At 47.7% G+C, this 11990-nt stretch overlaps 1 long non-coding RNA gene across 1 annotated transcript in view; it reads right to left on the bottom strand.

Moving 5' to 3' along the window:
- The window catches only part of LOC132663717 (uncharacterized), a 45365-nt gene that overhangs the window by 7083 nt on the left and 26292 nt on the right, over positions 1–11990 (bottom strand). The window lies entirely within an intron of this gene.

The following is an 11990-nucleotide window of genomic DNA, read 5'->3' as shown; positions in this document are numbered from 1 at the left end:
GGGCGGGGCGGGGGTTTCTCCCCTGACTTGGGGAAAACCGAAATGTGTGTTAAGCACGTACTTTGTTTTTCTTCTAGTTTGGCCCAGGCGAGCATAAGTTTGGAAACTTTCCAAGGAGAGGGAAGCAGTAACAATTTTCTCGCATTTGAGACTAATTTACTAAATTACTCCCCATTATCTATTTTTCTTCAAGCTTACATTTTCTCCCTCTCTTTTTTTTTTTTGGTAGAAAAATCCAAGTTGGCTGGCATCAGGCTATCAGCCTCCTGGGTCATCTCCTTTTTGACACATTCATGTGGAGAGTTGAGTCACTGACCCACCTAATTAATTAAAGGTTCTTTTATTTTATTTTTTTTTTTTTAAATTTTTTTTTAACGTTTTATTTTATTTTTGAGACAGAGAGAGACAGAGCATGAACGGGGGAGGAGCAGAGAGAGAGGGAAACACAGAATCTGAAACAGGCTCCAGGCTCTGAGCTGTCAGCACAGAGCCCGACGCGGGGCTCGAACTCACAGACCGTGAGATCGTGACCTGAGCTGAAGTCGGAAGCTTAACCGACCGAGCCACCCAGGCGCCCCTAAAGGTTCTTTTAAAAGAGGGTGTGAAGATTAAGGATGAAGTCACTTTTGTGTGATTCTAAATCTTAACAGTTCTAGAGCACAATAGTCTAGGGGTTAAGCTCGTGAAATCCCATTTTTACGTAGTTGCCAGAATTCCAGAGAATACATCAGTTGTCCTATTTCAGCATGTATAGCCTAAGTATACACAATGACTTGATATTTTTACGGTTTGCCAGCGAGGAATACAAAATAATAGCCTCTACTGTAACGTAGAAGGCCAGAAGGAAGCGTCATTCTGGAAAATTGATGATAAGAGCATTACTGATGATTTGTCCAGGATCCGCAGTCGCCTGTGGAAGTGCGGACCAGATGTCTGCTGTTGTGCGGTGGGACTGGTCTCTGGGGGTGGGGTGGGGGGGGGGCATGAGGGGCTGGGCGGATGCCGGTCAAACCCAGCTTTCTCCAAAGCTACTGTCCTCACGAAAGCCCTCTGCAGACCCAGCTCGTTCCACACTGACCTCCTTCCTGTTCTGCATGGGTGGAGGGGCCTGAGGCATCACAGAGCATGTGCGGAGTGACTTAACCCTCATTCTGCAGGGAGGGGCCCGACCAGCATCCGTGCTAGCAGTCGTTTTGGCTGCCTGGTTTGAGTAAAAGCTGCCTCCCTTAGATTCTTAAAAGTGGCCCTTTGGAGGCGCCTGGAGTGCTCAGTCGATGAAGCGTCCGACTTCGGCTCAGGTCATGATGTGGCGGTTTGTGAGTTCGAGCCCCATGTTGGGCTCTGTGCCGACAGCTCGGAGCCTGGAGCCTGCTTTGGATTCTGGGTCTCCCTCTCTCTCTGCCCCTCCCCCATTCACACTCTGTCTCTCGCTCTCCAAAATAAACATTAAAACAAAAGTGGCCCTTTGAATTATAGGCAATGCTAATAACGCACATACATGCTATCCACACTGTCCTTTTGGCCACAGAGACCAGTTTTCTCTCTTAAATGCCCTGGCTCTTAGAGGAGTGTGGTTGCTTAGAGGATTAGCCCTTGGCCTTCTGTCTTCATATTTTATCCGTGGCTGGGTGAGGCCCAGAGGCAAGCCCATCTCATTTTCAGAGCACACAAGAGCACTAAACTATTACATGGCTCTTGGGATCCCAAAGCACCTGACAGCCTGGAACGGGTGAAATGAACCTAACGTGGATTACAATAGGGATAAAGTGTAAAGTCAGATTCCCATGTTAAATGAAAACACAAGTAATGCCGTCCACGTTCACAGTTGGGAGAAAAGCAATACAATAAATACATATTGTGGGGAGAGGGGGGGAAGCTTTAGTTCCTTCCCTCCAGCTTATGAAGTCAGCTCCCAGGGGATGTTGGGTTGTGTCCATGCAAACGATGTCCAGACATGAAGACAATGGTCCTGTCACACCTGGGTGGATGTAGCTAGGGGTGGCAGGAGTAAACACTCCAAAGGCACCTAGCGGACGTGGCCAATCTCAAGGCCACAAAATAGAAGGTATTAAGAAACCTTGAGAAACTGCCCCGAAAAGAGGTGAACCTTCTATAGTGTGTGGTACTACAAGGGGATTAAGAACAAGCAGATGATAGCAAGAAAGGTCAATCTGGTGGCTCAATCCGCAGGGCGTGCGACTCTTGATCTCCGGGGTCGTGAGTTTGAGCCCTGGGATGGGGGTAGAGTTTACTTAAATAAACAGAAAACAACATGTATATTTAAAAAGGAAAGGTAAACTCGAGTCATTTCAAGGAAGGAGGAGGCATTTGTGAGAAGCAAAGGGGCCTGCCTGAGGCCGTAGCATCTTCCGGGTCAATTGCTCCTGTCAGTTGTCATGGAGAATACTTGGATTTAAACACGGAGGCCTTCTTCCTCCTTATGATCTCGAGCGTCTAAGATATGGATGGGAGGATGTCTAGAATGTTGAAGAATGGTAGGGGCACTCAGTCTGTTAAGTGTCCGACTTCGGCTCAGGTCACGATCTCACGGTTTGTGGGTTCGAGCCCCGCCTTAGACTCTGTGCTGACAGCTCAGAGCCTGGAGCCCGCTTCGGATTCTGTGTCTTCCTCCCTCTCCGCCCCTCTGCCACTTGCACCGTGTCTCCCTCTCTCTCTCTCTCTCTCTTCCACCCAAAAATAAATAAATGTTAAAAAAAATTACAAAAAAAAAAGAATGGCAGAAACAAGGAATTCCACGCTCACTAGGAACCAAAGAAACCGAGCGTGTTTGCACTGTGACACTTCTGTTTCATGGCGCGTGGCGTGGGAACTTCCCACTCCCAAAGTTCCAAAAAATGATACAAAATGCTTATACACCGAATAAATCTTTAACGGTTCTCCAAAAGCCAGGATGGGAAGGCTCGGACCACCGTAGTTCCTAACAATTCCCAGAAAGATGGTTATCGGGTAGGGCTGGATAGGGAGGAAGCTGTGGGAGTCTCCACCACAGCCACCAGGCATAGGACAGGGACGGGAGCCTGCTGGCCAGCCGGAGACAACGTGGTCCCGTGACCACCCACTGCTGAAAGATGGGGAAGGGCAGGAGAGCGGAGGCGCGGGGTGAGGTGAGGATTTGAGGGAGGCCAGGATGAATCTGGGAGGGATGCGTGGCTGGTCTGTAAAGGCAGCAGAGGCGGCCTGTGGGGACAGCAGATCCGGAGGCCGGAGTATTCTGCCTGAACTCCGGGGAATCGTTTTGCCTCGGGAATGCGGCGGGACACGGCTGCACTCTCCAGTGAGCGCACGGGCACGGGCTTCGCGGTGCTCTGGGCTTCTGCCCAGTGCCACTAACAGTGGCTATGCCTTGCGGAGCTCTTCCTCCATCCGTGATGCAAATGTAAAGTTACTGCGCTGTATTAGCGTTCCCCAGAGACACAGAAGCACGGGATAGGAGGATATTTATACATAAAGATATACGGAGGGAGACTGAGATTTATTATGAGTAATTGCCTCATGCAATTATGGGGGCTGACAAGTCCCACAATCTGTTTGCAAAATGGAGGCCCAGAGAAGTCAAGCCAGTTGTATGACTCAGTCCAAGTCTGAAGGCTGGAGGACCAGGTGAGCCAGTGGTGTTTACCCAGTGAGATGTGGTGTCTCAGCCCTGGCAGTCAGGCAGAGGGGGAATTCTCCCTTCCTCCACCTTTTTGTTCTATTCACGCCCTCGCCGGATCGGACGAGGCCCACCACGCTGGGGAGGGCATCGGCCTCTCTCGGTCCTCTGATTCAAATGCTAACCGTGCCCCGAAAGGTCCTCACAGACACGCCCAGAAACACGCTCGATCTGGGCATCCCGTGGCCAGCCAAGCTGACACATGAAAGTAACCATCACACCTGCCCAAGCTCACTGAGCCGGCAGGCGGGGGCAGGGATGTGATGTCCAAAAGCCCTGCTGCTAACCACAGCGTACCCCCGCCTTAACTAGCGGTGCCTCGCAAGGCAGAACTCGGAGAGGAAGGGGAAGAAGCACAGTAGTTTGTCCCCTTCGTTTGGGCCTGATTGCCTCGTGTCTCATGTTGGGTCTGTTCATGTTTGTTTTTCTGCTGCCGAGTGAGCACCCAAAACCCACATCGAGTCGCGTCGCTCGCCCTCAGTAGACCCTCCCGTTAATAAATAATAACGGCCAGGCTCCCTTGCCTGGAACTCGAGGCGCTCGTCATTTTAGCGGACACCAAATTTGCAGACACCCCTCCTTTCTTCACCTGTGAGTTCCGAACCGGGGGCTGCAGCCGCAAGGGAGCGTGGTGCGAACTTGACAGAGACTAGCCACGCGCTGTATGTACACGTGTGGCTGTGGCTCGGTGAACATTTAACCTTATGTAGGTTTCTGCTCACGGTGTAGAATGGGTCTTCCTGTAGGACACAGTCAAAGCCGTATGAAGCCACAGCTTTGTACCACTGACGTCTGCTGTTTTCCCTGGAGCCCCGGTGTCCCATGAGGAAGCTTCGGGGACCCATGGGAGGCCAGGGGAGGGGAAGAGGCCGCTGCTGGTAATCAGCGCCCTGCTCCGCTTTCTCTTGGTTTCGGGCTTTTCTGCCCATCCTCACTCTGTGAAGATATCCTCCCTCCCCCAGACCTGGGTGTTCTTCTCCCTTTGAATTTCTACCGCATGTACCTGCCCGGCCTCAACCACGTGCTGTCTTGTACTATTTGTCTTTCCTCCAGCGGAAACAGGTGGTCGCCATTCAAGTAGCATTGTTCGAAGTAAGTTCTGATACAAGAACATAAGAACAAAGGTTTCAGGACAACCGTTTTGCAGATCAAAATGCATCTGGTCCGTATTACTGGTGTCCCTCAGTCTTTCAATCCAAAAGTTAGTTTTCGTCGTGTATGCCTAAAACACATGCACTCTTGTAAGTCGATCACGTCTCAATTTAAAAAATAAATTTTGTTTTGAAAACATAAAGATAAAACTCTGTCCTCTGAAATTGTACCCTTTAAGGACAGTTAAGAATAACTTGAGTAACCCGACCGGGCTCTGAAAATGCAAAACAAAATGGTCCTAGTTTTTTTAGACCAGATAGTTGCAACTTTTGCTAGGTTATCCCACAGTTACTAGCTTTTAAAAAAATGGGTCCATCCATCCATTTATCTTCTCATCCACCCATCAATCCTGAGAGAGAGAGAGAGAGAGAGAGAGGATGCATATACTAAAGTCATTTAAAACATTAAACATTAGTAAAGGTTAATATCTCATTTTTGGAAAAATAAATATCAAAAGAATTTCCAATATTGTTCTCATATCGCAGAGGATAATATTGTAAACATCCTGGGCATTAGGACCCCACTTATGACCACAGCTCTGTGTGAGGGGCTCAGAGGCTGTGGGGTAATAGCTCTTTGTACATTTGATGAACTGATTGGGAGCCTTTTTTTTTTTTTTTTTAAGTTTATTTATTTTTGACAAAGAGCAGGGGATGGGCAGACAGAGAGAGAATCCCAGGCAGGCTCTGCATTGTCAGCGTGGAGCCCGATGTGGGGCTCGGACCCACAGACTGTGAGATCATGATCTGAGCCAAAACCGAGAGTCAGGCTTAACAGGCTGAGCCACCCAAGCGCCCCAGAAGTCTCTTTTTTAAATTTTTTGAAAGGTGTATTTTAGGACCTCAGCTCAAAGCTCTTAGATGTTTCTGAATTTTAAAGATACAGCCACATCCTTAATTTATTCTTCCCCCTATCTCTTTTCACCAGCCTGGAATTGAGTAGGTGATACAGCATTATTGATATTTTCCAGTTCTGAACTATTTTGCACACCTCTACTATATTGGCATGGAGCCTGGGTTTTCTAAGGTGTCTAAAGACTTGCCTCTTAGAAAAGCGGGCAGGAGAGTCACAGGTTGGCTTGTGTGCCTTCCAGCGGTCAGGGAAAGCTTACCCTGCACACCACCCAGCAAAGTCTAATGACACAGGAAGCTGGGCTCTGAACCCATCAGGACCTGTGCTTATTCCAGGAACCAGACACCCCTGTATGGGATATAAGACCCCCTTTTAAAGGCAGTAAGTCCTCTGAGGGCTGGTGTTCAAATAGGCTTTGGGGAAACCATCACCTGTTAAAGTTTTTGTGGGGAACATCTCTGGATCAGTCTTTTAAGGAATACCATCTGGCCTCTGAACTTAGAGCTTCTTTAAAATTACTACTGACCCCAAAGTCATTCTATTTTGCTATTTTCTGCTTTGGGTTCTGGCTTGAATGAATCCTGTCCGATATTTTTACGGTATTTATTTGTAAGATTCACCAATTGCTACCATTCACTATGTCTTGGGCTTCCAATGGAATAAAAACATTATTTAAAAAATTAAAAAAAATGTTTTAATGTTTATATTTGAGAGAGAGAGGGAGACAGAGTGCTAAATGGGGAGGGGCAGAGAGAGGGAGACACAGTATCCGAAGCAGGCTCCAGGCTCCAAGCTGTCAGCACCGAGCCCCACACAGGGCCAGAACCCACGAACCATGAGATCATGACCTGAGCCAAAGTTGGATGCTTAACCAATTGAGCCACCCAGGCGCCCCTAAAATATTATTTTAAAAGGTACACTTCTAAACTTCTTATCCCCTTTTATGAATGTTTCCTAATGAATCCTCATTAAGCCATTAAAGTAAGTATGATAATTTATTATTACGTATTTGTTTTTCTATAAAATGAGAACAGCTTGTCTGTAATGGTCACAGAAGCTTCCAGAACATCTGCTTTGAAGTTAACTTCCAAAGGCCTCGTGTGGAACAATCTGTTCTCCGCGTACGGGACTCAATCATTGCTCAAGTCCCTGAGAAGCGATGGCAGCAAATCAACTCCTGCTGGTTCGATTTGCACTATTTTTAAGCCATTTTATTTTTGGCAGTAGATACTCTGTTTCTTGACACATACTAGTTACTTAGAAGAATTCCACCAATATTCCATTTCTATACTAAGACTAAAGGTTAAGTCGGGAAGAGATACCCAGAGTAAATTCGAAGAGCGCAGATACAAAAACACGGGAGTTGTGAATGTTTGAGGCGTCCCGAATTTTGAATCTTTGAGGTGTTCTTGTGATTTGAGGCGCTCCTGAGATGAGTCAGAGGATCGGAAAGCCAAGTTGGAGTAATCTTGCACAACCCGTAGGATCTGTATCCGCCGAGCTTTTGTTGTGTGATTCACTGTAGGAGCATCTCGCTTCCCACCAATTTTACCTGCGGTTTTCTGGTTAACTTTTACTTTATTTATTTATTTATTTATTTTTAAATTTTTTAACATTTATTCATTTTCGAGAGACAGAGAGAGACAGAGCATGAGTGGGGAAGGTGCAGAGAGAGAGGATGACACAGAATCTGAAGCAGGCTCCAGGCTCTGTGCTGTTAGCACAGAGCCGGATGCGGGGCTTGAACTCCGAATGGCGAGATCATGACCTGAGCAGAAGTCAGATGCTCGGGGCGCCTGGGTGGCGTAGTCGGTTAAGCGTCCGACTTCAGCCAGGTCACGATCTCGCGGTCCGTGAGTTCGAGCCCCGCGTCGGGCTCTGGGCTGATGGCTCGGAGCCTGGAGCCTGTTTCGGATTCTGTGTCTCCCTCTCTCTCTGCCCCTCCCCCGTTCATGCTCTGTCTCTCTCTGTCCCAAAAAATAAATAAAAAACGTTGAAAAAAAAAAAATTAAAAAAAAAAAAAAAAAAAAAAGAAGTCAGATGCTCAACCGACTGAGCCACCCAGCCGCCCCTCCGGTTAACTTTTAAAAATACAGATGGGATCCAAGCCAGTCTTCTGGTTTCTTGCCGCGTAGACTCAGCTTTGCTAGTCAAGGTGTGGTCTGAGCTCCAGCGCTGAGAACCTGACACAGAGGCTTCTAGAAACACAGAATCTCAGGCCCCGCCCAGAATTAGAATTAGTTTCCATATCTGTAAGGCGAGAATACCTGACTTACCTCACTTCACTGAATTATCCTGCTGATGAAGAGGGAAGAATTATGGAAGAACTTTGGAAAGTTAAGGCTGAAACACCAAACAAAGGCTTAGGTGTAATTGAGTGCCCACAGGCGTGAAGACGTACCCGAGCTGAATGCTTAGAAACGGAGAGCAGAATGGTGGCTGTCAGGGGCCGCGGGTGGGATAGGCAGGAAGAGTCTGGAAACAGGACACGCACTCCAGCTCTGAGATGCATGAGGTCTGAGGATCTGATATAAATCACGATGACTACAGCTGATGACACTGTAGAGCTGAAATTGGCTGTGAGAGGAGAGCTTACAGGGTCTCCCCAAACAAAAGGTAAACGTGTGAGGTGAAGGATATGATAACTCATCGGGGGATCCTCTCCCAACGTGCACATACATCACATCATCACATCATGCACTTCATGTCATGGTTTTGCCAGTGACGCCTCAATAAGACGGGAGGAGAAGGAAGAAAAAGGGCATAGCGTATAGAGTATCAGGCGACTGTGTTAGCATGGTTAGCACCACAAAGCACCACAGCCCGGCAGCTTAAACCACAGATACTTATTTTTCTTAGTTCTGGACACTGGAAGTTTGAGGTCAAGGTCGGTTTCTCCTTGGGGGCACCCGGGTGGCTCAGTCGGTTGAATGTCCGACTTAGGCACAGGTCATGATTTCACGGCTTGTGGGTTCGAGCCCGGTGTCAGGCTCTGTGCTGACAGCTCAGAGCCTGGAGCCTGCTTCGGTTTCTGTGTCTCCCTCTCTCTCTGCCTCTGCAAAGAGCCTGCCTCCTCTCTGAGGTACGGGGGGTTAGGGCTTCCACATATACATCTTGAAAGGACACAATTCAGCCCGTAAGTGACTCATGTAACTTAGCATAGTAAGTAGTTGGTGGTAGTTTTATAAAGCAAAACTTAGCATAGTAAGTAGTTGGTGGTAGTTTTATAAAGCAAAAGTACCTCCTTCATGGTTTATCCACTCCACAAATGCGGCCAATTGTTAGGGTTTCCAGTGCTTTCCAGCAGTCAGTCACTTCAGAAATGCAGGCACCATTAAACTGACAATGGCGAGCCAAGGCGCATCACCCCTGGTAAGTGGGAATTGACTCCAATGCACCTCAAGTAGATAAAGATGGGTCTACGGTATTTTTCAAGTTATAAAAATATAAAAGGAACATAGTATATAGAAGTATAGAAAGAAAAGTTTAACGTTTCCACTTCTCCCATCCGGTCCTCATCAGATGACCAGTGGTAAGCATTTCAGTAGGATGTATTTTTCCATGTTAAAAATGCCTGCAGGGGCGCCTCGGTGGCTCAGTTAAGCGCCCGACTCTTGATTTTGGCTCAGGTCATGGTCTTGTAGTCGGTGGGATTGAGCCCCACGCTGGGCTCTGTGCAGACAATGTGGAGTCTGCTTGGGATCCATTCTCTCTCTCTCTCTGATCCTCTCCTGCTGTCTCTCTCTTAAAATAAATAGACTTGGAATAATAATAATAATAATAATAATAATAATAATAATAATGCCTGTATATGAGAACTGACACTAAGGCACACGCAAATACGGGAGTCCACATGGAGGTATTTTCACACCCACCTCACTTTTATCAGAAATCCTTCATCATATCTCAGCTTCGTGATATCTTTCAGTGGAGGTAGATTTAACGGCTCAACGTTCTATGTCATCAACACACCTCAGTGGGAGGAGGGGTGCATAATGCACCTTCCTCTTGCTGGTGACAGCAGGAAGTCCCAGCGCCCGACGTCTTTCTTGAGCAGACCTCGCTCGTTGGCCACCTGACGGCTCTCCCCGGTGCGCTGTCCTCTTGCCGCCCTCACAACAGAGAGCTTAGGAACAAGACAGATGTCCACTTTCCTAGACTCCCTTGCAGCGAAGGAAGGAGATGTGACCCCCATTTTTCAGCGAGATATAAGGGAAGTCAGCTGTGGCTTCCAACAAAGATCTCTCTCCCCTGACAGAAGGAAAGGCGTCCACAACGCTCTTCTCTGCCGTGACATAAAGTCACGTGGGGCCACCGAGCCCATGGGGGAGGGCCAGGAAACAGCAAGGGTGCTCCTCCACCCAGAAGAAGAAGAGCTCCCCAGGAATTGGACCACGTTGACATTAGGGACTTTCAGTCATCAAAATACACCACAGGCTGGAAGATCTCTACCAGCGCCTATAACCAACCCGAGAGTCATGATCAGATTATACTAAAAACTCCTACCAATCCGTACGTAAAGGGGCACGCTTCACCACAGAGGATATCCAAAGGGCTAGGAGGCATATGAACAAGAGCCCAACGTTCTTGGTTATCAACAAAATGCAAATCAAAACCACAGTGAGATCGACCATCCAGCCACCAGAAGGCCGAAAATCAAAAGGCTGAAAATGCCAAGATTTGACAAAGATATCGAGCAAGTGGAACGTTCAGACGCTGTTGGTAGGAATGTAAGTTGACATAATGAATTCAAAAACTATTTGTCAGTATCTCCTAAGGATGGACCTATCCGCAGATCTCAGGGGCATCTTCCCGCCGTTCTGGTCACTGCCACCTCAGAGAGGCATCACAGAGGGGACAGTGCCGTGGGCAGGAGCAGCGGACCCCGCACCCTCAAGATCTCTTCCTCACCTCCACTGTCCCTACTCATCATTTGCTTGGTGTCCCCCTGGCCTGGCGGGAGGCGGCAGACACGGCCTCTGGGTAGGAGACCCCCGCCCAGAGCCTCAGTCTCACGGCAGAGCCGGACTTGCCGTGTGTCTCTGTCCCGTTAGGACACCTGCTGTCTTGTTGTCTTTCCATCCTGGTGTTTGTTACAACCGTCAAAGGAACGCCAATCTAGCAGCTACGAGACGCAAGCAAACATAGAGCCGCATAATGCAGCGATCAAACAGCCGCAGCAGCCACAGCGGGGCAGACCGAAATGGCCCTTCTCGAAGTGAAAGCGGTCCGCAGACAGCAGTCCCGATGAAGTAAGGGTGCACGCGTACATGCACAGCCTCGCCCAACTATGAGGAGACAGCCGGGGAAACCTGGGATCCAAACATTCTGCAGGACACCTGGCCTGCTGGGCTCTTCAAAAAAGGGAATGTTTTTAGAAGGAAAAGAAGAAGCGGGGACTGCTTCAGATTACAACCAGCCTAACCAGTGCAACGTGTGAATTTTACATAGAAAAAAAGTTATGGAAGACCTACCGGGAAATTCTAAGTATCGGTGACTTTGCAGAATACTTATCAGGTATTAGGTGTGATAAAGGTATTACATAGAACAATTTCCTTATTCTTCAGACATACATATTTAAACATGTGGGAGTAAAATATGATGTCTGCAAGTCCCTTCGAAAAACAACTGGTGAGGTTACCTTTTACCAGTTACTGGTAACAAACATAGTTTTTACCAGTTAACAAATTGGTAAAAGGTATACACGTGTTTGCTGTACTCTTTTTTCAAGTTTTTTGTATATTTAAATTTTTTTCAAAAGAATTTCAGGAAAAGAGTCTCTAAGTAATGAAAAATAAAACTTAGTTTTATTATTGTTTTTAATGTTTATTTATTTTTGAGAGAGAGAGAGAGTGCGTATGGGGAGGGGCAGAGACACAGAATCCGAAGCAGGCTCCAGGCTCTGAGCTGTCAGCACAGAGCCCCGATGCAGGGCTTGAACTCATTGACTGCGAGATCATGACCTGAGCTGAAGTTGGACGCTTAACCAGCTGAGCTACACAGGCACCCCTAAAACTTAGTTTTAAATATAAATTTGATGCTAAGGGGCACCTGGGTGGCTCAGTCAGTTAAGGGTCCGACTTCAGGTCAGGTCATAATCTTGCGGTCCGTGAGTTCGAGCCCCGCGGCGGGCTCTGTGCTGACAGCTCAGAGCCTGGAGCCTGCTTCAGATTCTGTGTCTCCCCCTCTCTCTCTACCCCTCCCCTGCTCATGCTCTGTCTCTCTCTCTCCTTCAAAAATAAATAAACATTAAAAAAATATTTTTTTAATTTGATGTTAAAACAATAGGGACCATAACACCCTGCTCCAGAAA

The sequence above is a fragment of the Panthera onca genome, chromosome D4 (assembly GCF_046562875.1).
Source record: "Panthera onca isolate mPanOnc1 chromosome D4, mPanOnc1 haplotype 2, whole genome shotgun sequence".
Lineage (NCBI taxonomy): Eukaryota > Metazoa > Chordata > Mammalia > Carnivora > Felidae > Panthera > Panthera onca.
This window is presented reverse-complemented; position numbering and strand designations above follow the sequence as displayed.